Source organism: Polyodon spathula, chromosome 1 (genome assembly GCF_017654505.1).
Source record: "Polyodon spathula isolate WHYD16114869_AA chromosome 1, ASM1765450v1, whole genome shotgun sequence".
Taxonomy (NCBI): Eukaryota; Metazoa; Chordata; class Actinopteri; order Acipenseriformes; family Polyodontidae; genus Polyodon; species Polyodon spathula.
In genome coordinates, this window is record NC_054534.1 from 45,590,049 (window position 1) to 45,617,621 (window position 27,573).

The window sequence follows — 27,573 nt, forward strand, 5'->3', positions numbered from 1 at the left end:
AGATGTAACTGCCGAACACACTCGTGGCATTCTTTCTACAATGGAAATCAAATATTGTTCGGAAAGTTCTTCCCAACACTGTTGCAGAAGTTCCCACGAATGTGTTGCACTTGTAGGTTGCTTTGCTTTCACCGTTTTGTCCAGTTCATCCCAAACCAGCTCGATGGGGTTTAAGTCTGAAGACTGTGCTGGCCATTCCATGATTTGAAGCCTACCATCTTGTTCTTTTCTTCTAAGGTAGTTCTGACACAGCCTGGAGGTATGTTTTGGGTCATTATCTTGCTGTAGGATGAACCCCTGATCAACTAGACGTATATTAGAAGGTATTGCATAGCGCTGCAAAATGTTGTGGTAGCCGTTTTGGTTCAGGGTGCCACTCATTCTGTGCAAGTCATCGACTCTGTATCCAGCAAACGAGCCCCAGACCATCACTCTTTCTCCTCCATGTTTGACAGTTGGTGTCGCACACCGAGGAACCATCTTTTCACCTACTCGACGGCATACAAAAACCCTGCATGATGAAATGAAGATTTCAAATTTTGATTAATCGGTCTATAAAACCTTCTTCCAGTCTTCAGTAGTGCCATCTTAGCAATGGCTTTCTTACTGCCACTTGACCTGTCAAATCTGCAGCTCGAAGTCTTCTCTTCACAGTTTACTGAGACTTGCTTACTTCGACCAGTGTTATGCTGTGCTTGAAGCTGTTGTCCTGTGAGATGCCTATCACGCAAGCTGTTGACTCTCAGAAACTTGTCTTCTGATTCTGTTGTGGATTTGGGTCTGCCAGACCTCTTCCTGTCAGAGTTTCCTACGGTTTCCAAGTGCCTTTTGATGGTGTAGGAAACTGTACTCATTGACACCTTGGCTTTCTTTACAATTTCTCTAAAGGAAAGACCTACACTTTTAAGGGTTATAATTGTCTGTCTGTCTTCCTTTGTTAATTGCCTTTTTCTCGCCATTATGATAGCAATATACTACTTCCTGCAGAAGAATACTGTCCAAATAATGCTTAAGAGGGTGTAGTAACACAGTCTGTTCCAACACTGTTTTTATACAGACAGAGGGTTTGTAAGTAATCATCAAAACTTAGGACACCTGTAGGAATTGTTAGCATCAACTAACTTTGCTGCAGAACAGCTGTAAGTTGTTAACCAATTAGTTGTTCCCTGAAAAATGCCTTTTTGTATAACTCTGAAATGTACATTATTTTTCAGTTTTTGGTAACCTAAACTTTTTTTTTTAACCTCTGGCAGTTTACCGCTTACCTTTGTACCATTTCAGGTTATTCACTGGACTTGAACTGCTTACATTTCAATAAAAACTGGAAAAATGGGGGGTGTTCTAAAACTTTTGACCGGTAGTGTATCTCTTGGGACAGGACTGCCCTCAGACCAACATCGGAGGCATCAGTCTCCTTTGTGAAATCAGGTATAATCAAGGCAGGGGCCTGGCACAATTTCTTCTTTATCATGTCAAATGCCTCCTGATACTCAACTGACCACTTAACTAACTTGGGTGCACTGTTCTTGATGAGTTCCACTAGTGGGTTAGCTATGCTAGAATACTCGGGGATTAATCAGTGGTAATAGCCAGCCAATCCCAAGAGGAACCTCACCTACGTATTAGTTCTCGGGATCGCCACATCCATCAAGGCCTGGATCTTGGAGGCTACTGGCTTTACCCGATCATTACCCATAAAATATATTAAATACTTGGTCTCTTCCTTACCAAAGGCACACTGTTAGCCGGGCTTCCCTCAGAGACCATAGGGTGGCTGAAAATTTAACAAGATACTCCTTCCAAGTGGAGCTGTAAATAACCACATCATCAGTATAGGAGGAAGCATACTCACAATGTTTGTATAGGACCTGGTCCACCAGCCTCTGGAAGGATGCTGGAGCCCCATGCATCTTGAAGGGCATGGTTTTAAAATGGAATATTCCATCTGGTGTAGCGAATGCTGTTTTCTGAGAATCACGGGTGAGTGGGATCTGCCAGTATCCCTTCATTAGATCCAATGTTGAGATGAACCTAGCCATACCCAGTTTGTCTAGAAGGTTGTCCACACGAAGCATAGGGTATGGATCAAACTTGTAAATACTGTTCACCTTGCAAAATTCCACACAAGATCGAGTGGTACCGTTCTTCTTGGGGACCATTACAATTGGACTGCATCACTCGCTTCAGGAAAGCTGAATGACTCCCAGATTGAGCATTGCCCCCACCTCTGAGGTGACTCCCTTCTACCAGCTTTCAAACTGTAAACAACTTCTCAGTCTAACTTCCATTTCTCTCTCCCTTTTGATACGGTATCTGAACTGAACAAAAGCTACGCTGGCACTTTATAACACAGACACCTTATTCAGCATTCGTTTTATAACTAAATAAATATTAGGCCTATTACATGGTTATCTGTCCTAATGTATTTACTTTAGTACTGCAAGAGGAGCTGCAGCATACTCCGGGAGACTTGCTTGTCTGTTGCTTCGAACTGAACTCTGGACTGCCATTTAGCTGGGCTATTTACCGTTTAAAAGCTGCTAATTAAAATGAATGAGTGGGAATGCTAACTTTTTTTTTTTTTTTGTAAAAAATATAGAATTGATTTACATGGTGGTTTATGCAAAGTTAATTCACACTAAGTCACATTTTTGCCTCTGTAATGTGCAAGGTATATTTGTATTTGGACTAGTTTAAACTGTAATAATTGAATACCTTGTTTTTGAATTCAAATCATGTAGAATCCAACCTTTATCAAAAGAATCAGACAAGACGTTTCTAGTGAATACAAAATAACAGTTTTATTAGAAATAACACTATATAAAGGAAAATTAAAGGTGTAACAACTAAACCAAAATAATAAAGAAAGGAAGAATTAACTAAACTAAACAGTACAGAAAATAAGGTTCAAACAACAACACACCCCACTCCGGATGTTTGATTAGCAATTAGTGATTCAACGCAATTTATGGGAGATTACCTGAAGGTTACAACTGCATTTCCTGACAGTTGTTTAAGACGAAGGTTAGTCTTAACAGGGGTATTGTTAGTAACACAAATATTCACTTTCGTTAATATTTGATAATCAAAGCATCGTTAAATCAGTCTCATATATATATATAGTTTTGGTTCAGAAAGCATTTTTCATTCTTGTGAAATAAAGACGCTCTGCGTCCAGACAATCTATTGAGAATTATCTATTACCAAGACAGCTAAATTTGGATTCTAGCTTCTAACACAGAACGATAATTGCCATATGAAACTCACATCAATATGTATAAATCACATACAAACAAATACCATAGTGTTCGTGGTCAAAACATGAATTGAAAGCAATAATACTTTTCTTATATTCCACTTAAAACAAAACATTAATTTTACTTTAAGGTCTGCTTATTCTCGAGTTCATGAGAGGATTAAAACACTACCCATTGAATACTTAATGGACTTGCGCTGCCTCCTCCAGCTTTCCTGTGTCTACAACAATATAGGCTGTTGAAGGCTCTCCAGCTGGCAAGGACCTCCACCAATATGTACACTCTTCATCCGGTTATGTCTGGGATATTCCATCACAAACTCCGGCACTGCTAGTACAGTAAATTGAATCTACAAGTACTAGAATAGTTATCTCATATTTGAGTGTCCAAAAATGGTATCTCTGTCCTAGCTGGTCGCAGATTGGATCGTTAGGTTATTACCATAACCCTGGAGAGAGTTCCCTGAAAGACAATGACAACCATTACCGAATGGGAAGAGCCCTCTCTGACCGTTAATCATAAATAAGCATATTTATTAAAAAGCTGTGCTATCAGGACCCTGCTGTGAGGGGGAAGTCCCTCCCACCTCCTGCTGAAGAGGGATGTCCTCACAGTAGCAGAGGTCCACTGGTGACACAACCTCGAAGGGTAATGGTTGTCATTCTCTTTCAGGAAACCAGGGTTAATAACCTAACGTTCCCTTTCAATGGAATGACAACCATTACTGAATGGGAAGCTGTACCAAAGCTGTTGTGATTCCAGATTACCGGCAGTACAGCCCCACGGCGATAGCCTCAGAGCCCACATGACGCCTAAAGGCATGCCGTCTGCAACACCCTAGAGCCCAGAAAGGGTCTCGCTCGATTTGCAACATCAAGGCTGTAAAAATGCGCAAATGTCTGACTACCTGTCCATGTAGCAGCATTGCATAACTCATCTAATGAGGTGCCATGAAGGAAAGCCCACAAAGTTGCCTCGCCCCTGGTAGAATGGGCCATAATGTCCCCTGGTAAAGAGGAGTCCATCTGTTCATATGCCAAGCATATCACATCTGCCATCCAGTGCGCTAGACGTTGCTTCGATAAGGCCTGACCTCTAGAGAGGGACCCAAAGCAGACAAACAGCTGGTTGGACTGTTTCCAGAACGCCATCCTATCCAGGTAACAATGCAGAGCCCAAACTGGGCATAGTGTGTGCTGTCTACGGTCATGGAATGGAGTTACCACCTTGGCAAAGATTTGTTCTTAATGATACCCGCGAGTCATTTCCAGTGAAAGCTATACATGTGTCATCGATGGACAGAGCATGAAGCTCACTTACTCTTCTGGCAGACATAATGGCAATTAAAAACGCCACTTTCAATGAAACAGGGTGCAGTTCTGCTGATGCCATAGGCTCGAATGGGGGACCCATAAGGTTACCTGCAATACCAGTTCTAGATCCCACTTGGGGACCATACTTTTCATGGGAGGAAGAAGCCTCCGAGCCTCTAAGAAATTGCACTGCCAGGAAATGTGACCTAGGGGACACCGAGTCAATTTTGTCAAGGCACATTGATATTGCTACCAGGTATACTTTCAAAGTGGGCACTGATTTTCCTGCTTCAAACATGTGTTGTAAGAAGGTTAATATCGTCTCAATATGGCAGGTCACAGGATCATGACTTTCAGCAAGGCACCAGTCTTGGAAAACTTTCCATTTGTATAAGTACTGGGCTCTAGTGCTCAGCGCCCTAGCAGACTGTAGTGTTTCCACTACTACATCTAGCAAGCCTTGTCTGAATAGACGGCTATGTTCAACAGCCAGACCCAGAGTTGGAGTTGGGCTGGGTTCAGGTGCCATAATAACACCTCCGCTTGGCTCAGGAAGTCCTTGCGCAGCGGAAGCTGTCAAGGCTGAACTGACAACATGTCGGAGAGGAGAGCAAACCAGGGCCGTCTCGGCCATCTGGGTGCAACCAGCAAAACCTGTGCTCTCTCCACCCTGATACTCTCTAGTGTCAGGGGTAATAATGGTAGCGTAGGGAACACATACAAGAGCCCCAGTGGCCAGGGGTGAGCTAGCCTGTCTACTCCCAGGGGGCCCCTGTCTCTCTCTATGGAGAACCATAGGGGGCAAGGAGTGGACTCGGCTGTAGCAAAGAGGTCGACTCATGCAGTACGAAACCTCTCCCAAATCTGTTTCACCACTTGAGGATGCAGTCTCCATTCCGAGGCTACCACTGTAGTATTGTCTGTCCGGACCAGCACATGTTTGTGTACTAAATGCTAGCAAAAATGAGATAATGCCAGGTTCACTGCTTGCAGCTCTTGGGCATTTATGTGCTCTTGCTGCCAATATCCCTTCCACTAACCCATGTGGCAGGGACGGTAAGGAGCCCCCCCGCTGTGGCTTGCCCGATGGAAGTGGCTAAGTCCGAGACGTCGGACCTCGACGATGTAAAAGACAATTCGCCTGGACTAGGAGGTCTATGCATTGGGGATGAGGAGCGAGACTGGGATAGTTGGGGCTGCCCGGTGGTAGGGGGCAATCTGCCCTGAGATTTAAGCCCAGGTCTCCAGCATTGCCTGCTCACAGTCTCTGCCAGCTCCTGAAAACGCCATTCAGCCCAGCTTGGGTGTCTCTGAGGTGACTCAGACGGCGAACTTCTGTGCTTGCCCGGACAAGAAGAGCGGCACCTGCGCGGTGACTACCTGTCCCATGGTGAACGCCCCCACGAGTGGTACCGTCTCGCCGGTGACCATCTCGCTTCCCCTGAGAGACATCTGTGTCTCTGCACCAGTGTTAGAGAAGAGGAGGGTGACCCAGGTGTGTGGGGGAACTCCCTGATCACTGTGTGGGGTGGGGGGAGAGTCCTAGAGGACCTCTGCAGAGGACCTTGGACCATGGACCTCATTCTTCCTTGGCTCTGGGAATGAAATTCCGTTGGGGATAGGGCTGCTCTCCTGCGCTTAGTTCTATTGGAGAACTTTCTGCATGGAGAGTAGTCCAACTTACCCACCAGTGCTTTGGCTGTGTGGTCTGGCCCCAAGCATCTGGCACAGGACAAGTGCTTGCTCTGTCTAGGCAGCTTTGCCGTGCACTGGTTGCACTGATGTAAGCCAGTGGAGGACCCAGTTGACTGTACTGACATGGCGTCTTAGGCTGGGCTGCTGTGCTCAGTGCCGAGATCGAGTGGTCGGTGCCAGGAATCAGTCGGTGCTGGGATCAGCGTCGAGGAGAGTGTTGTCGGAGTCGAGTGGTCGGCGCCGAGTCAGACGGCTTCGAGGTCAGTGCTGATGGGTAGCATGGGCTGTAGACAGCTCTGAAGCTATTCACCGGTGCCGAATCAGCTGGTGCCGGGATCAGCATCGAGGAGAGCGCTGTCGGTGCCAAGTCAATCAGTGCCGGGCTGTAGACTTCTCCAAAGAGGTTCAGCGGTGCCGGGAACGATGTTGAGGAGAGCGCTGTCGGTGCCAAGTGGTTGATGTCAAGTCAAACGGCTCTGAGGTCGGTGCTGATGGTAGACACACAAGGCACCGGGTTGTAGGTGGCGCCAAAGATGGTTACGTCGGTGCCGAGTCAATTGGGGCCAGGCAGGTGCTGTTTTTCCAAGCCTGAAGGTCGGTGGGAAAACAGCAGTCGATGCAGGGGCATGCAGCTTTTTCAGTCGGCGCATTGCCGAGGGTAAGCGCAGCCGAGCTAGGTGAGCCCGAGGCTTGAGAGGGGCGCTAGGCAAGAGCTGTTTTTATTTATTTATTTATTTATTTATTTCGTCGCTGTGGCTGATTAAATCTGCGTAGAGGACGACGGCGCGAGCCCGCGGGGTCTCCTTACAGCACCAGAACACATGGTATCTGAAAACTACACAAAGCCTCATTCAGTGAACGAGAGTAATGGCCGCTTACCAATCTCAAGAAGCGGGGTCGAAACCAGCTCTAGTCAATAAACTGAGGCGTGAATTAAGTAGGGGCACTCTCAAAAATGCTCGAAAGCATGAATCTACCATGGATAAATTAAATTTGACGGTATTAAACCGACAAATCAGCCAAATTCGAACAAAGAAAGCATGAAGCAATCTGTGACCTGTCTCAGTGAAGTGAGAGAGAAAATGGCAATATGCTACTGTGAGGATATTCCTCTTCAGCAGGAGGTGGAAGGGACTTCTCCCTCACAGCAGGGCCCTGATAGGGCAGCTTTTTTATATATGCTCAGTGACTGACGGTCAGAGAGGGCTCTTCCCATTCGGTATTGGTTATCATTCCATTGAAAGGTGACTCCAGGGTCCTGTTCCTCAAAGCTGGCTAATTTAGTTAGCCAGATAACTTTCAAGATAACTTGAAAGCTTTTTCCATTCCTCGAAGCAAGCTTAAAGTCTAGCCGACTAAGTTACCATAGCAACACATCCTTAATCTTAAACCTGCTCCAGCGCAGGCTAACTTAAAGTTAGTCAGATCTGTGTATAAAAACTCTGCTTCTACCCAATGAAAACACTTGACACACCCCTCTAAAATGGCAGCACCCTTCCTTAGAGATCCCATAGATCAAGGAGTAATTTTAATTAGATTAGCTTTTCGTAGGGAAAGAGTACTGAGAGATCGTCAAGATCCTTTGCATTGTTCAGATGTTTTGTATTGGAGTGCTATAGATTCTGTCGGCAAGATATCATTTACCTAATTAATCTACTTGAGCCGTACATTTCCTATACCACCCGGCGCAGCTGTGCGTTGACAGTAACACAGACTATATGCATAGGGCTGCGCTATACTCAGGTGGCAATGCTGAAAATATCGACAATGCCACTGCATACTGTGCAGTTGGAAGGGTCTATCTCGCCCTAAAGAGATTTCTTAATGTGTTCATCACATTTCCGAGACATACAAGGGGAAATGCCATCAAAGAGGGATTCTATGCTGTCACAGGTAATTTACTAGGTTATATACAATTTAATGAATAGGTAATCCCGTTGTTTTCGTTTATTAAGTAGGCTACATTATTATGCAGAGTTCCCCAATGTCATTGGTCCTGTGGACTGCAGTCAGATCCCCATCAAGGCACCCCCAGGACCAAATGAAGTGGATTTTGTGAACAGGAATCGTTTCACAGCATTAATGTACAGGTACTTATGACGTTATCACTCACATGAAAGACAGTAGGTGTCAGATTTGGATAATAATGTACATCATCCTTGACTTGACCTCAGTTATTCTCAAATAATCAGTGACAGATCCTGCGACATCACTGTCACATGTGCGGTGCTCCACAAATTTAAAAAAAGTATGCATTTAGCTTATCTGCATTTTATTCCATGCTTCCTCTATGGACTTGGCAGCTGCCGCTATGTTGCATTTAGTGGTGATAATACTTTTATATTCCTCAAAACTTTCCATTATAAGCTCTTACTCAGTCAGGCTGAAAAAAAGTTGCTCTCTCTTTCAACATCATCTTTTGTGAAGATCATTGTTTCAATGCTCTGCGATTCTCCCTTTGAGGAGCACGAGCACGCGCAATTATCTGGATTTCTTAAGTCGGAACCGAGTTAACGTGAAACTTTTAGCCTGTATTCGCCATCGTGCTGTGGCTGTGTGCTTTCAGTCGTTGTCATGCTGAAAACTAAACTTCTGTCCCAGTTTCAGCTTTCTTAGATAGGGCAGCAGGTTTTCCTCAAAGTCTTTTCTGTACTTTGCTCCATTCATTTTCCCTTCTATCCTGACAAGTGCACCACTCCCTGCTGATGAGCAACATCCCCATAACATGATGTTGCCACAACCATGCTTCACAGTAGGGATGGTGTTCTTTGGGTGATGCGCTATGTTGGGTTTTTGGGATATATATATATATATATATATATTATATATATATAATAATATATATATATATATATATATATATATATATATAAAAACCTACCTCAATGCAGCAGTTAGGATTGAACTCATCGCCAGAAAAGCAAGGAAATATGACATTAGCAACCAAAGGAACCAGATAACACAAACAACCACAGACTTTCGTCATCAGGTAAGACATAGAACATGCAACTCTTTCCAGATGACACAAGAGACATCCATCATCATGGTTCAGCGGTGTTGTAGCAATGGATATGCATGTACACTTCAACACAAACACACCCACTTCAGGCTCAAGAACCATATCAACTTTACAAAAAGAAAATAAAATTTTATTGTAATTGACAAGTCTCAATGCACTATTACTTTTTTCTAGCATTTCAAGCATTCATATAACCATATCGGCTAGCTGGTAGGGAACCTGCTATGGGGCTTAAGGCTCATTCCACCAGATATACTATTAACTCAAGGGCTGCTTCCATGGGCATTCCTATCCAGAAATCTGCTGGGCTGCTACCTGGTCAGCATGGATCTTTACCTCTCATTGCCATATCGACCTTGAGGTATGCTGGGATGCTTGTTTTGCAGCCTTGGTTCTGCAGTCTCTTTTTCTAAATAGGGTATGTTCACCTTTACCCCTCCTCCCAGAGAACTGCTAGCAGTCTGGATAGTGTTCCTTATCCACATCCCTAGAAATGAAGGTTACTGACATGCAACTGTAGTTCTAGCAGTGGTATATTATGCACATCAAACAATCCACTGGCATGTAAGATCTTATGTCACAGGCCTATGCAGAGGAGGATACCACCCAGGTGGGTAGGAGGAGCAAGCTTAAAGACCTTCCTGACAGAATTAAAGAATGTTATCTACATGTCATTCAAGCCTCTCTGAAGCCTTCAAATTGAAGAGATTTTTTTTTTATTTGGTGTCAGGGCACAGCACTAGACCCCCTGTCCTGCCCAGTGGAGAGAATTCTGGATTACCTCTGGTCCCTCCCAGTCAGGCCTATGGTTAATGACCCTCAAAGTGCACTTGGCAGCCATCTCTTCATTCCAGGCGTGGGCTGCAAAAATAGTTCTATTTTTGTAAAGTTGAGACGGTTCTGCAGCCTGAAGTGGGTGTGTTTGTGTTGAAGTGTACATGTATATCCATTGCTACAGCACCGGTGGACCATGATGATGGATGTCTCTTGTCTCATCTGGAAAGAGTTGCATGTTCTATGTCTTACCTGATGACAGCAGTCTGTGGTTGCTTGTGTTGTCTGGTTCATTTGGGTCCTTGTTTTTGCTATGATGAGTTCTACCCTAACTGCTTTTGCTTTTTGAGGAGACTGTTTGTTTTTATTTTCATTATAAACTACACCAATGGTTCCCAACCTTTTTCCCCACTGAGGACCAGCTATTTCCAATCCCAAAATTTCATGGACCGTTTGATACAATATTAACCTTTTAAAGTGCTTATAAATCACGTTGTAAAATAATATATACTTCCGCAGTTGTATTTCAAAACCTTAGTAACAGAAAAAAATGAAACAGAAAATTAAATTACTGACTATCAATATGAATTTAAAGAAAATGTAATTACTTAATTTACAAACAAAAAATACATTTAAAGTTATTATATTTTGTTATTTATGCTAATAAAAAAAGATTTAAAAAATCTATATATTATTGACAAATAATTCTGATGTAACTTAGTATCTGTTCCTATGTGTAAAAAAAACAAAACAGCTGTAAGTTTACAAAACAAAAAAACTTACCAATATGACTGTGTGCTTCGGGTGGTGATGCTTCTAATGAGATATCTGTGCTTGCTTCTGAGCCGCAAGCAAATCCAGTCCTACTCATAGCGATGCTCGAACATCAAGTTTATTCCGGTGCTTTGTTTAAATCAATCAATCTTTATTTTATATAGTGCCTTTCATAGTGGACCACCATCACAAAAGTGCTTTACAAGATGCAGTAACAACAAGAAAATCCATATTACTTTAAATGCAGAGAAATGCATAATACATGATATACAGTAACAAGACAAAAACAAAACAAAAACAAAAAACAATGCATAACACATTAAATACAGTGGAAAGTGCATAATACATGATGGTAATGTAATACATGAAATAATAGCAGCAACACAGCATCTAATAGCCGATATCAGGCTTAAAGGGGGCATCAAAGTAGAGTCTTCATTCTGTGGAGGAAGGCAGCAGCAGACATTTTCTGAGGTAGGTATGGTGGTCATGGCTGAATTCCAGTCTCACACAAGTATGCAGAGGAGAAAGGCTGCAATGATTGCAATTCAATTTCACTTAGCTCAGGATATTCCGGCCTTATCTTTATCCAAAATGCAGGCAGAGATTCACATGCTTGAAATTGGAGCTTCAAACTGTTGTCATTTGATAATATCAGTTGATCTTCCTGCATTGTGAATAATTATGTTCCGTTCTTCAAAATGAAGGCTGGGATCTTTATAGGAAAATAATCTTTAGAATTTTCACTCAGCGATTTCAAATGCTGACCAATTAGGTCAACCAAATTGTTCATGTGTAGCTGCTCATTGGCATCACTGATTACTTCTATGGGTACTGGAAACATATCAAAACAATGTCTGGAAACACAGTTACTCCATATACGAAGCTTGTTTTTAAATGTTGCGATTTTATATGAAATCGGAATACACTTCCTTGAAACTATCGGCCCAATCAGACTTCCTTTCCATAAGGAATCTGGCAAGCTTATTTCTTAGCTCAAAAACTCTCGATATTACTTTGACCCGAGATATCCAACGTATTTCTGTGTGCAACAGCAGCTGGTTATGCTGAGCACCCATTTCATCTCACAAACACATGAACAGTCTTCACTTCCACTTGCACCGCACTCATGTTTCCGTTTTTCACTGCTGCTGTCTAATCCTGTTTATTCTGTCTTTCTATTGAAAAAACTGTCCAAAGAAACTTGTTTTGATATGATTTTATCACTATCGACTTCTCAGCGGTACACAGAGCATTTAAATCTTACTGAAGAGCAATCTTACTGTCACAAAACCGAGTACTGTAGCAACAGGCCCACGCACCATTCCAACTCATTTTCTGTGTAACGCCATGTGACAGGCTGACTGTAGCGGTGATGTCAGACCAGGAAGTGAACACAAACAAGGAAGCACGTGCGGCAAATGAAACGCTGGCTGCACTCAGGATTTATTTCATAATAAACATGGGGAATGGTAAATATATTGTTAATCTGACTACTTTACTAGTTAACAGTACATTTCATAACAACGTCCTTCTGCTTCATACTTAAAATAAATACCATGCAAATAGAAGTGATTATTGTATTATTTTGTATTATTGCTAATCCTTCATTCTGTTAAAAAAAAAATTACACCTTATTTTTTTTCAGCCTTCTTGCAGACCTGCTGAAATCTCCCGGGTGGACCGGCGGTTGGGAACCACTGAACTGCACCACTTCTGTGGAGGTGCTCCATGCATGACGGCTGCATTTTACCACATTTTATTATACATGTTAATGCAAAGATTGCAAACTCAGTAATTCAAGCAAAATAGTAAAACAATGTTGATCTTTTTGTTGTTAAACTGCAGAAACAATTGGAGTTTACTGCAGTGGGAGTTAGACTGCAGTTCCAGTGTAATTTTATTACAGTCTAGTGTTAAACTGCCATTGCAATGTGTTTTTTTTCTGTTTTTTGGTGTTAAACTGTTACAAAATTATTCTATTAAATGTAATCTTAAACAGCACTTACAATGCGATTCCGCATCCACGTTGAATGTCACAAATTTGCTTTTTTTTTGTTATGAAAGACACACACTCTGCTGAAAAAAAAAAATAATCCTTAACACTTTTCTAATATGAGACCATTTTCAAATGTAAAGGATTTCAATGAAAAACAGGCAATGATCTCAGTGTTTTAATCTGGAATTTTAATGAATGAAACGCGACACAGTAATAAATCTCCTAATCAAATGAAATAATTTTTATTGTCGATCCTCATTGAACTGAAACGAAAGCTTCAAGCAGATTGTTTTAAATTCACTGGATGTATCAGAGGGCTGGCATTCAAGCAGGCTATAAATTCGGTAAAAAACTGCGTCACATTCTATTGAAGAAATTTGATCTGTGTAACAATGAAATTGGAAATACCGATCCCATATTATCAATAAGAGCTTGTCAATGAGCAATCTCAAGTGAAATAATGGCAATCCAGCATTCATTTATATATATATATATATTTTTTTTTAAGGACATACCTGGCATGTTAGGCAGCACTGAGCGAATGTTTCTGAGAATGTACCATGTACATACAATAGCAAGGGGTTAAACATTTCAACAAGTTAGAAATAACAAGTTATTTACTGTTGCCCTCACATTAAGTCCTGGATGCTAGCCTGTTATCTTTTTATTACTAATGACTCAGGAACTGTTTCATATTTTTTCCACCAAACTTTCGAAAGGCCCTACCTCAGCACAGACCACATGCACCATAATTGGCTTGGTGCAGAAATTCAGTACCATGTGTAGACTGTACATGAGAGCAAAAATCAATAAAGAAAATTATAGGGAGAAAAATTGACATCATCCTCCTGCTCACTGGTAAAGTTACATACATGAGCAGGAGGATGATGAAAAATGTAGTTCTGAGAGGTCCATGCAGGTACATGGGAAGCCATCTTGAGGCAGGGAGTGCAATTTAAAAGTTTTAAAAAGTGGTTAAAATGTAAATAAATAAATAAAACACACACACCTTACGTAAACAGTTGTAGCAACACATGGGAGCATGTAACACAATTAAATAAAAATGTCCTTATGTACCCTTTAAGAAGAGACCCGGGGATTGGAATGAATGACTACCCTTGCAACTGGCTTAGTATGGCACTTTGTGCCCTGGGGGTGGCATTATAAATTAGCAAGGGGAAAAACTGTATGTTAACACTAGAACCGCCGGATTTTCAAACCGCCACGCGGGTCACTTTGACCCATATATTTTTTAACTTCTTTGTTATCAAAATGAAAGACATACTATCAGACACAACTGAAAAGTTGTATTCATGAGCATCACATCTCACATTTGCATCGCAGAAACACAGTATTTAAATGGAAAATTAAACAAAAGATGCTTTATTTTTATAATGCGCGCATATACAGCACTACTAAAAACAGTGAAAAAAATAATAAAATGCATATTTAAAAAGAAACGTGTATATACAGTACATATACCCGTCTACAGGTGTAAATGGGCATATGTACACACAAAACTATAAAACCGAAATAATTGTTTCCAATACTACATAGAAATAAAATATAACACTACTTCCAGTATAACAGCTGCATTGTACTCTATGGAGGAGCGTACGCGTCTGTCAGCTGACTGTGCCTGCATCCAGGAGCTGTGCTGTAAACACAGACGCAGTTCCATTGATTAATATAAAAAAAGAATATAAAAAATACGTTTCATTTTAGGCTCATAACTTGTTATCCTATCTGTCATTTCAGTTTGCTGTATGCATCTCGGTGCAGCTTGCCATATTCCAATCAAATTGACTACTTTCAAGATTAAATATTTCTTTCTGAAAATTCCCAGTTGCACTTGTGGAACAAAACGAAGGATTGTTGTCTCCCAGGTATATTGAAAAATAAGCAACTAGGCTTTCACTGAGTTGGCATCTTGACAAATTCACACTCATAGCAATCTGTCTATTAGTCAGTTTACAAAGAAAGGCTTGAAAAAAGGGGCGTGTCTTGTTTGTTGCATTTACAAAAATAGAATATCTTCCGTTATATTAAAAAAAGACATGTATTGTAATGAATGGGTCACATTGACCTGCATGACGGTTCTAGGTAGAACTGTTTATAACTTTATCATTTTTGCGATTCTGGCTATCAAACACCGTCAGGATATATAATTAATATATTTAGGCAAAGTCAAAAACGGACATACACATACGACTTACAACTGAAGAATAATTAACATTTTAAATGCAAAATGGGTCACAATGACCCGCATGGCGGTTTTAGTGTTAAGCTTTAATTCGGTGGGACACGAATGTGTTTCCATGTTTTTCCCTACAACTCTGACTTAGCTGTGGAGGTTAATCAAGGGCAGCGGTGGCATAAGTTTTTTGCAACGCCTCACCAAAAAGCTGTCAAATTATGTTTAAACTAGCCAAAATCTCCACTAACATTTAAGATTTAATATATAATCCAAAAGCATACAAGGCTACACATGTATTTAAAATAAGTTTTAACCTATTTCTTTATTTATTTTATTTTTATTTGATGAGTTGCACTTGTGGAACAAAACAAAGGATTGTTGTCTCCCAGGTACATTGAAAAATAAGCAACTAGGCTTTCACTGAGTTGGCATCGGTACAAAAAGGGATGTTGGAGACATGATTAACGGGTCCATCTGTCAATAGTCAGTCCCGTTTACCGTATTAAAAAAGGCTTGAGTGGTTGCTTAGAGGTTACAATTTAATACAATTGATGCTTGTTTTAGCGGTATTGTAAATCTAACAGGTTATCGTTTAGGTGGTTTTTTTGGTTTTATGTAAAAGGCACTTAAACTCCCCCAACCAGCAAATCTTCCCAGTGACACCCAACCCCTGTCTCGTTGTATCACCATTTAACTGTTCATAGTCATGCGGCATACTGAATAAAAATCAGTCTCCTTTGATCACTCGGTTTTTTGCCGTCACCCAAAACTCCTTACAATTAATGAAGATCTTAACGTCGTTATATTAAAAAAAAAAGACATGTATTGTAATGAATGGGTCACATTGACCTGCATGACGGTTCTAGGTAGAACTGTTTATAACTTTATCATTTTTGCGATTCTGGCTATCAAACACCGTCAGGATATATAATTAATATATTTAGGCAAAGTCAAAAACGGACATACACATACGACTTACAACTGAAGAATAATTAACATTTTAAATGCAAAATGGGTCACAATGACCCGCATGGCGGTTTTAGTGTTAAGCTTTAATTCGGTGGGACACGAATGTGTTTCCATGTTTTTCCCTACAACTCTGACTTAGCTGTGGAGGTTAATCAAGGGCAGCGGTGGCATAAGTTTTTTGCAACGCCTCACCAAAAAGCTGTCAAATTATGTTTAAACTAGCCAAAATCTCCACTAACATTTAAGATTTAATATATAATCCAAAAGCATACAAGGCTACACATGTATTTAAAATAAGTTTTAACCTATTTCTTTATTTACTTGCTTCACTGATTTGTTTCTCATAATTTACAATAGCAGAACCGCTGTTTTATTTATTTATTTATTTTTTATTTGATGAGATCATAATTCGGGCCAAAAAAAATTGTATTCAGGATGTAATGTGAAGCAAAATTTTCAGAACTGTCAGTGGATACAGTCTTTAACCCTTAGCGGTCCATTTATTCAGTGCCTGACAAGCGCGTCAGGTACAATTTATTTTCACACATGCTGTTTATTTTACACCCGCTGTTTAAAAGTTTTTTTTTTTTTTCACTGTAAAACAGGTTTAAAAGGCACTTAACTCAACCAGCATCTCCAGTGCCACCCCACCCCTTGTTCGTTGTATTTCACATACCTGTTCATAGTCATGCATACTGATAAATCCTCTCCTGATCACTCGTTTTGTCACCAAACTCCTCAATAATGAGATCTAAGTCGTTATTTTATTACTATAACATCTCCAAAAGCTCTGCAAATGTCTGTGAGATGTCTGTGGAAGCAGCTATCTTGTTTGTTTATGCCAGTCACCATCTCTGTGGTGCAGAGGCTATGTGTATTGCTTAGATCTGCCCCTTTTTACAAATACATTTAAAAACAGTTATATTTCTACTAATACAGTTCTTAAATTCGTTATAAATATAAAATTATTTTGTGTGATTCGTAATTTTATTGGATGCAGCTCCAGAAAAAGACCGGGGGAGGACATGATATACTATATATCTATATAAAGAAACGAAGGATCAGAGCGAGACATGTGGGGGGGGGGGAACCCTTGGGCAGACCCCTGATTAGTCGGCAGCGTAGGATGGTGATCCGGGTCGCACGGGCAGCGGCGACCGGGATATCGCTGCAAAGTGCAGCACCTTTTCTTTGTAGTTTTTGTTACTGTTTTATTTTCCCTGTTTCTTTGTGCCTTCTGTTTTGAATTATTGTTTCGAAGCACCTGCAAGATCGTCGGTATTGTGTATCATAGCTTGGTATGCCCGTGGTTCTGCTTACCATCGTTGGTAAATCAGACCATGGACCCACAGCGCCATCTGCAGGATTAAAGAAAAAATAGCACCCTGAAATAAAACTGGGCACCTGTGCGGTGTTGCCAAATTCATCTGTCTGTCTCCTGTGTCAGTGAATTACCCACCACCCTTCCACAGCCACTTAGGAGAAGAAAAATGTAAGTGAAGAGCCAGAGATGTATGTATTGGCCAAGAATGAACCAAGACATTGCCCAGGTAACTGCAACTTGTGAATTGTGTCTTGTGTATAGACCAAGGCAGCAAGTCCAGCCATTATGTCCTCATCCAGTGCCAAACAGACCAAACAAACATTCAATAGTAAAGCAAGATAATTAAAAAAAAAAATTGAAAAGTGGCAATAATGCAAAGCAACGAACAGCGCAATATCCCAAAACATTTCCTTTTTGTTGTACTTTGTGCAACGTCTCTGTTGATTATACCGGAAAGGCACACTGGCACAATCACTTTGAAAGCATCATATACAAACCATAAACATGAGGCTTTACAGGTAGAGGAAAACAGAAAATTAAAACATTAGAAAACAGTTTCTGAGTTTGTTCAATCCATGACCAAACAACAACTTTACAGGAGTAAGGAACTTTTCAAATTGACCGAAACCTTCTGTGCATCAAATATATCTCTGCATACCCTTGATAATGCTAATGCAAAACTTACAGTGGCTCTCAAAAGTATTCACCCCCCCTTGGACTTTTCACATTTTATTGTGTTACAATATGGAATCAAAATGGATTTAATTAGGAGTTTTTGCCACTGATCAACACAAAAAAAGTCCATAATGTCAAAGTGAAAAATAAAATCTACAAATTGTTCTAAACTAATTACAAATATAAAACAGAACATAATTTATTGCATAAGTATTCACCCCCTTTGCTATGACACACTTAAATAAGCTCTGGTGCAACCTTCTTTAGAGGTTATAATTAGTTGAATGGAGTTCACCTGTGTGCAATTAAGGTGTTTCACAAGATTTCAGGTTAAATATACCTGTCTTCCAGTTCCAGTTCCAGTCTTCCACGGCTGAGCTGGGAGACACTGTGCATTGGCAACAATAGCCCGGGTGCTTCACAAAACTGGCCTTTATGCGAGAGTGGCAAAAAGAAAGCCATTGTTGAAAAATAAAACTCACATCAAATTTCAGCTAGAGTTTGCCAGAATCCCTTCTGGCAAACTCTAGCCGAGATTTGATGTGAGTTTTTGAGACCAAGTTTTTGAGACCAAGTGGAAGAAGAGTCTATGGTCTGATGAGACCAAAATAGAGCTTTTTGGCCACAACGCTAAGCACTATATTTGGCGCAAGCCTAACATCGCACATCATCCTGAGAACAGCATCCCTAACGTGAAGCATGGTGGTGGCAGCATCATGCAATGGAGATGCTTCTCTGCGTCAGGGCCTGGAAAGTTTGTGAAGATAGAGGGCAAAATGGATGCAGCGAAGTACAGAGAAATCCTGGAGGAAAACCTGCTGAAATCTGCAAGAGACCTGGGGAGAAGGTTCATCTTCCAACACGACAATGACCCCAGACATACAGCCAAAGCCACAATAGAGTGGCTTAAAAACAAAAAGGTCAATGTCCTGGAGTGGCCCAGTCAAAGTCCGGACCTCAATCCAATTGAGAATATGTGAAAAAGTTGAAAATTGTTGTTCACCAAATGTTGGTCCCCATCCAGCTTGATGGAGCTTGAGCAATTTTGCAAAGAAGAATGGGCAAAAATTGCAGTGTCCAGATGTGCAACGCTGGTAGAGACTTATCCAAATAGACTCATGGCTGTAAATGCTGTCAAAGGTGCCTTTTAGAACAATTTGTAGATTTAATTTTTCACTTTGACTTTTTTTTGTGTTGATCAAAGTGGCAAAAACTCCTAATAAAATCCATTTTGATTCCATGTTGTAACACAATAAAATGTGGAAAAGTCCAAGGGGGGTGAATACTTTTGAGAGCCACTGTAAAGATGTTCCAGAAAGCAGTATTGCAGTGTTGTTCGTGCTAGTGTTGGCCCTCGGCGACAGCTCCAGAATCATGTTAGCCATCTGGTGACTTACAAACAAGACAAATTACACACAGACAATCAAACAAAGCACTCATGATACTGAAACAGTTGTTACGGGGTCTCTCACAGTCTTTCTCGGTTCACAAACAAACCGTCCCCTTTTGTGCTGTCACACATGACCCCTTTGTAAACAATTGCAATCGCCTCTCCAATCTATGGCTGCCACATCATTTCCCTACCGGGTCAATGCATTATTGCAACATAGTCTCACCCCCTTCCTGGCTGCTGACTTCCCTTGAACCCTGGCAAAGAACTGTCAGACCAGACAGTCGAAGGAACTCTGCTGCTTAGCGCCCTCACAGGTCGGGAGGGAGATTTACGACAAAGAATCATTGTATTTCTGTCACAGGACTACATTTAATTTTTCACAGAGAATGACTGTAGTCGTAATTTGTGTGTTCAAAAGGTCAGTCGTCTCTGCCAGTCTACAGAAGTCATTGCAGAATTAAAGGCCTGTGACAGGGTATCCCCCTCCCCTGTGTATATTTGTATTATTTTCTGTATTGTTGGTGTTATTATTGTTATTGTTTTGGTGTATCACAGGTGCTAATTTAGATTTTGTTTGGATAATTGGTGTTGGTGAAGGTGAGGGTTTTGTGTTCTGTGCTGAGATATATATTGTAGCACAGCAGGGAGAGGGTTAAAACTCCTCCCTGCTGAACAAGTTATTTTTTATAATTTGTTAATTGTTTCAAAATTGAATCAAGAAATGTAAAGCCAGCTGACTAATATAAAAAGGCTGCAGTCCGTATGCTCGAGGCTGCAGAGTAAAAGGACGTGGGAAGGAGTACTCTGTGTCCGAGCAGTCACGTTGTAGTTATGTGCTGTGTTCATTTCTGTAAACATGTGTTTGTTTCATATGGGTAAACGGAGTATCCGTCCTGTAGGGGGTTCTTGTATGTTTAGAAAGAGCTAGGTGTTTATTTAGTTTTGTGTAATTTTTGCATTATTAAAAGTGCATGTCTTTTGCTAAACTGCAATTCTGTATGTTGGGTCTCAGTAAAAAGAAGCAAACAAATGTGAGCAAGTGCAGCTGGTATTATATATATATATATATATATATATATATATATATATATATATATATATATATATATATATATATATATATATATATAAGATATAATTATATATTATGTTTAACCTGTTTGTTTGGCTCTTGTGCCTATCTATTAGTTTTGTGTTTTGTTTATTACTTTGTTATTTATAATTAAACAGTGCGTTTAAACCTGCAGCTCTCTAGTGTCTGAGTCTCTTCCTTGTTACAAACAGCTTGCCAGTGACGTCATCCTGTCACAAGGCCATTAAAGAGTATGCACACAAATCATGCATACACTCACAGCTTATGAGGAGCCTGCAGTTCATGCTCATGAAGTGAACAATGACATTGTGTGACATTGCTCTGTAGGCAGAGAGCTGAGCTGAAGCTTGCCATCATCCAGCAGCAAAATCAGAAAGCTCAGAAAACAGTCATATATGTAAACTGACACAAGCTCTTGCTTTCCCCAGCCTGCTGCAGCGTTTGACACTAAACCAGCCAAACACCTTAACATTTGTGAGAACTTGGCATTTGAAAATATCCCACTGTTTGAAGAGAACATTCAGACACAGATATAATATCAAGCTTACTGTGCAGCAGTTCACAAAATGAGGAGGAAGGATGCTTTACAGTTTTGAAGAAGCATGAAACCATGATTTGCATCTCTTGCATTAGTTCCCTGTGGTGCTTAACAGTACCTATGAACAGTGTAGATGCAGAATGATCCTTCTCATCTTTTAACAATGTACTCAGGGATGACAAACGTCGCTTCAGAAATGACAGTCTTTCATCAATGTACAACATTCTGTAACAAAGCCACAGCTGTGTGTTGGAGAAAACATACTTTAGAGAAACTATAATTTACAAAATTAACTGGGTTTAAGAATCAGTTAGTATTTGTGCTTCAGTTAGTTAGTTAGATAGACAATTGTGGGTTTAATATTAATTACTGGAGCAGGACGACAGATGGCAAGGATAAAGTTTTGAAGTGCAACATATGGCAATTTAAATGGGAACCTGTGTTTCCTCAGAGGTAATATTTTGGGGCTAAAACCTTCAGAGAATTACACTCTTCCTTCCTTAACCTTACGACATCAAAGAGGCTTTGATGTTACATTCACTTAAGGTGATAACAGGAAAGTGGACCAGGTGGTCAGTGATATGATTGGTTGATAAAAATATACACCAGTATGTAATTGTCTTTTCTGATAGGTTAAGAGAAAGGGGTGATGTCATAAGGTTAAGTCTATATTGTATTGTATGTTTGGACTCTCTTCAACCTGTGCTTGGGGAGGGGAGTCCCCAGCATCATTACTATGTTGATAAAAAAATATCCTTGTTGAAGCTGTAACTATGTTTTGGAATCACAATAAATTTCTACTCACGGATGCACAGAGGAAAAAAGAACGTTAACTAATGTTATTAATATATTAATTTCAACACTGTGTTTAAATAGAAATTCATGAAAAGGATATTGTTGTAAAATTTTCAATGGAAAATTAATTTAAAACATTTTAGTTTCAGTGTTCAGATTACTTTTAACATTGAATGTTAACATATATTTCTGGTATGATTGTTTGAAAAGTACTGTTAAACATATGTTTAGCTCTGACTAGATGAGTATGTTAAAATAAAACACATTAATATGTTCAATACAATAAATATTTAGCAAAAAAATTACAATATATTGCATAATAAATATACAGTCAATAAAAGATTAGCAGGCGTATAAGCCAAATGCATATTGTTAGTTTATGTGAGATTTTCTTTGCTTATAACAGTTTTACTAGTGATTTGTTTAAGTTTCTTTTGTATGGCTTGAAAATTTTTATGAACAAAATGATTAACTTATACCGCTCATATTTTCTCAGCATACCAGATGATTTTAATAGCATTCTGAATTAATTAATTACTGAATAGATTACGGATATATATATATATAGATATATAATATATATATTTATATATAATATATATATATATATATATATATATATAACTGCTTAAGGGATTGCAAGCAGAACAGCAGTGCTTGCAGTGCAAAAAATAATGTGCTGACTGACAGACTGGAGGAATAAGTAATTCCCTGTGAATTTATCACATTTTTTTTTTCCACAAACTAAAATACACTTCCTATTTTTGTTACATATTTTAAAGGGGACTACAATAAACATGGGCATTTTACATTAACATCAGTATTGGGCTTACTTGAAAACGTCATTTTTTTTTTTTTTTTTACAGTATAATCCTTGGGAAAATTAGTTAAGCATTTGTATTTGTTCGACAACTAAAAACTCATTGTTTTTTTTTTTTACAGTATTAACCTTGGGAAATTAGCTTAATTATATTTACAAATATTATATTAATAATAATAATAATAATAATAATAATAATAATAATAATAATAATAATAATAAATAATAATAATAATAATAATAAAAATAATTTTTAATTAAGTTTTATTTTTTATATAGCACCTTTCATAGTGGACCACCATCATAAAGCGCTTTACAAGATACGAGACTAGGGTATGTGAACTATGCATCAGCTGCAGAGTAACTTACAACTTCTCACCCGAAAGACGGAGCACAAGAAGGTCATGTGACTTGCTCAAGGTCACACAGCGAGTCAGTGGCTGAGCTGGGATTTGAACCAAGGACCTCCTAGTTAAAAGCCTGTTTCAATATAATAATAATAATAATAATAATAATAATAATACATTTATTTTATATAGCACCCTTAAAAGCAATCGTCTCAGAGCGCTTCACAGAACAAAGATAAATAGAACAAAAATAATAACACGTAGAACAAAAACAGAAACAAGTAAAAGGAATCCTAAAAATGCCTTTCTAAAAAAGTAGCTTAAAAACACTCATAAAAAAAAAAAACAGTTGCTGAATCCCTGATCTCTAACGGAATAGAGTTCCACAGTTTTGGGGTATAGCAACAGAAGGCCCTGTCGCCCAAAGAGCGCACGTGAGCAGAATGAACACACAACAGTCAAGATCGATGGAGTGGAGGAAGCAAGTGGATGTGTAAAAGGTTAAAAGACCTGACAAATAAAGTGGAGCCAGCCCATGGAGAGCCTTGTAGGTCAGGAGAAGGATTTTAAAATCCGCTTGAAACCTAACAGGCAGTCAATGCAAGACCTCCAACACAGGTGCAATGTGATCCCTAGAGCGATACCTAGACAAAATTCTAGCTGCAAAATTTTGAATATATTGCAATTTGTTGAGAATGCTATTAGAAACCCGAATGAGCAGGGCTTTACAATAATCAATAATAGAGAAAACAAACGCATTAACCAATTTTTCAGCCGCAGATACAGAGAGCATAGGTCAAAGCCTAGCTATATTTCTGAGGTGAAAAAATGAAACCTTGACAACACATGCGGTTCAAAGGTTAACCCAGGATCAAAAACACTAGCATGGTACCATCAACTGACAAGCACTGGTTTTACGATGTTGCGACATCCAACTTTTTATACCAGAGATAGAGGCAGTAAGAACACAGGCAGCAGCATCAATACCAAGTATTTATTGCTATTTATCCATGTTTACAATGCTCAAAATACCACCTGACACAGTGGATCTTTCTGAGAATTCACCAGGTTAGAGAAGGAAACACTTACGGTGGGATCTAAACTGGACGCGAGCGATGCAAACAAATTTGCTTCTATAATAAAAGTTAATATTTTAGTGGAAACTGTCATGTGACACTGTCCTTATCCCCCCTTCTACATAATTCATGTACCTACATCAGATACCCCAGTCAGCTACAGACATGAACACCATGAACATTGATAGATGCAGTGCTGCTAGATTACCTCTATCAGGGCAGGCGCCAGGTTTTTGTGGGCCCAGGGCAATGGACCTCCAGTGACCCAAACCCCCACCTTCACCACCAAATCAAAAATATTTTTCTATCAAAAAGGTTTACATATCAGTAAACCGGACATGTCTGGAGAATGAGTTGTCTGATTTAAAAAACCTTTTTTTTTTTTTTTTTTTTTTTTTTTTAATGGTAATAAATCTTTACTTTAGCTTACCGGACACATAACAAATCTTGCTGCTGCATTTTACACATATAGTGAAAATAGTAAAAGACTATTTTTAATTAAAACTAAATGATTTTAGCACATTTTCTTTTTTACTGTCACCTACTTAATACACAATTAACAGAAAACAGAACATTTAATTTACATAATTTACATAGAAAATTTTACAGTATACTTATTGCAATCTTTTCCTAACATTTTTTGACATCCAGATTTGTGTTTATTTTTATTTGGAGATTCCAGAGGTTTGGCAGGTTTAATTTTTGATGGTTTAAAATCATATAATTATAACAGGTTATAATTATAACAGGTTATAACAGGTTAATGATTCTTGGTGTTAGATCTCCGTCCCGACCTGCGAGGCAGCTGCATAAAGGGAACAGAATATTAGGTGGAAGTCGGCCATCTAGTAAGGGGGCAAAGCTACGGAATACGAACTCAATGACCCGGACGGGAAACGGACTGGAGGAGCGGATGCGCTCGTTGACCAAGGGGTCATGGGTGATGTTATAAAAAGGGGACATAGTGATGTGATCTGTTCCTCTGTGAATGGTTAAAATAAATGACCAGAAGGAGAACCTGTGTTATTAAATGTGAGTGTTTTGTTTGTTTTTATTTGTCGTTAATAATACTTTGTGTAATTATTTGGATAGCTAACACGATCCGTAGCTGTCGCCAAAGGCCAGCACTAAACCCAGATTAACATCACTGCACTTTGTTTTCATTAAAGAACTGCATTCACCACAAGCAGTAGAGCACACACTGTGGACTGGCGTTTGTGTATGTGTTGTGTATGGGTGAACTAAAAACGGAACTGTTATTATTTCAGGGCCAACCTGCGGATTACAAAAAAGCAATACAAGCCGCTGTATTTCTTCATTATCATTGTTATTATTTACTGTTGTTTTGCCATCAGGCCATTGGATTTAAAAAACCATTAAACAACACTGCACCTGGATTACACCGTGTATCAAATTTTTAATTTTTTTTTTCCTGGGTAGTAAGTGTTATTTCCTAATTGCTTATGCCTCAAAAGTATAGAAAATGGCTATTATTCCCCACAAATTTTGCTTTTGTGACCAGGACAGTGATATTTTGAAATTTACCTATTTTCCAGAACATTCCAGATAGATTCAGTGCTGAGTAAACTTGGAGTAACTTCTAGAACTTTCTAGAACTTTCCAGTAATATAAATAGTAGTATAAATACAGGGACCTTAAGCCCACCAGTTCAGTTTAGTTCCAGCTGCCTAAGTGGATACATATCTGCATTTTTCTAGGAGGTCATGGGAGACTTCAAAATGGTGGCATTCCTGATGGGTCTCCAAGGCGGTTTTACCAAGTTTACCTGCTATCTTTGCCTTTGGGACAGCAGGGACACCAAGGCACACTACCACAGGCGGGACTGGCCACAGCGGACCGAGTTCTCTGTGGAGAGGATCAACGTCAAGTGGGAGCCACTGGTGGACCCCCGGAAGGTGCTGATGCCACCACTGCACATCAAATTGGGCCTTATGAAACAATTTGTCAGAGCTCTAGATAAGGAGTCGGCAGCCTTCAAGTACCTTCAAGACTTCTTCCCTAAGCTGTCGGAGGCAAAGGTCAAAGCCGGTGTCTTCGTTGGACCACAGATAAAGAAGATCCTGGAGTGCAATGAATTCCCCAAGAAGCTCACTAGTAAGGAGAAAGCGGCTTGGAACAGCTTTGTCGCAGTGGTTCGGGGCTTCCTGAGCAATCACAAGGCGGGAAACTATGTGGAGCTAGTTGAGACTCTGGTGAAGAACTACGGCACAATGGGCTGTAGGATGTCCCTCAAAGTCCATATCCTTGATGCTCATCTTGATAAATTCAAGGAGAACATGGGAGCGTACCCGGAGGAGCAAAGCGAGCGCTTCCACCAGGATATACTGGACTTTGAACGTCGCTACCAAGGACAGTATAACGAGAACATGATGGGAGACTACATTTGGGGGCTGATTCGTGAAAGTGATTTACAGTATAATCGTAAATCTCGAAAAACTACTCACTTCTAAATCTTTTGTAGTCATTTTTGTATTACTTTAGTATAAATACATGTTAATTTGGATTCATATGTTGTTTTTTTCTGACTTTATGTGAATGAAAAGACACAAATTCGCCCATTTTCTCATTGGAAATAGGTACATTTCAAAATATTTCAAATTAGCAAAGTTTGTGGGGAATAATAGCCATTTTCTATACTTTCTATACTTTTGAGGCATAAGCAATTAGGAAATAACACTTACTACCCAGGAACAAAAATTGTGTTACATAGTGTTATAATTGTCTGTCTGTTCATTGAGCACCTGTACCTGCACACTTTTAACCAATTTGCTACATAGATGTTACGACAATAATAGACGTTATGATAATGAGGCTCAACAAAATGCTTGTTTAATGAAAGTCTTGATTGTTTAAAAGTATGACGGAAATGTGCCAGTTACAGTCTTTAATTGGCACATTTGCATAATTGCATGTCGAGATCAGGCAATACTTCTCAGCTTTACGAAGTACTGGGAAGGACAGGAGCCAATAGAGAGTGAGAAGCGGCAGGACAAAGGGAACAGAATGCATGTAGGAAAAGATAAAAGAAAAAAAATAGGAGATCTGAAAAGTTGTACTGCACGCATACATTTTAGTTTAGTCAAAACTAAATGTTTCCAGTCCTAAAGTCTACTTCCCCGGATTGTTCAGGTGCTGACGAGGCCCTGTCGTCTGCGTCGTAGACGCAAAAGAAGACAAAAAGACTTTGGGTGCATGTGACGGAAAGATGAGTTCTGGTGATGAATCTTCCTCCCGACCTGTGAGGGCGCTAAAGAACGGGAGGAGAAGTATCTGGAAGGGCTGGCCTGACAGTTCGTTTCCGGGTCAGGGAAGTGGGTCAGCCTGGAGGGAAGCGCGACTCTGTTGTAAGACCGTATTGATTTGAAAGGTAAACGAGAGGCAGCTGCAAGTAATAAGGCAGCTGCAACCGTTTATCTCGATATCATGCGGGATTACATATAGGGGCCAGGGTAACGCTGATCTTCTCCTTCGTTTGGGTTAAACGATTGGAGAGA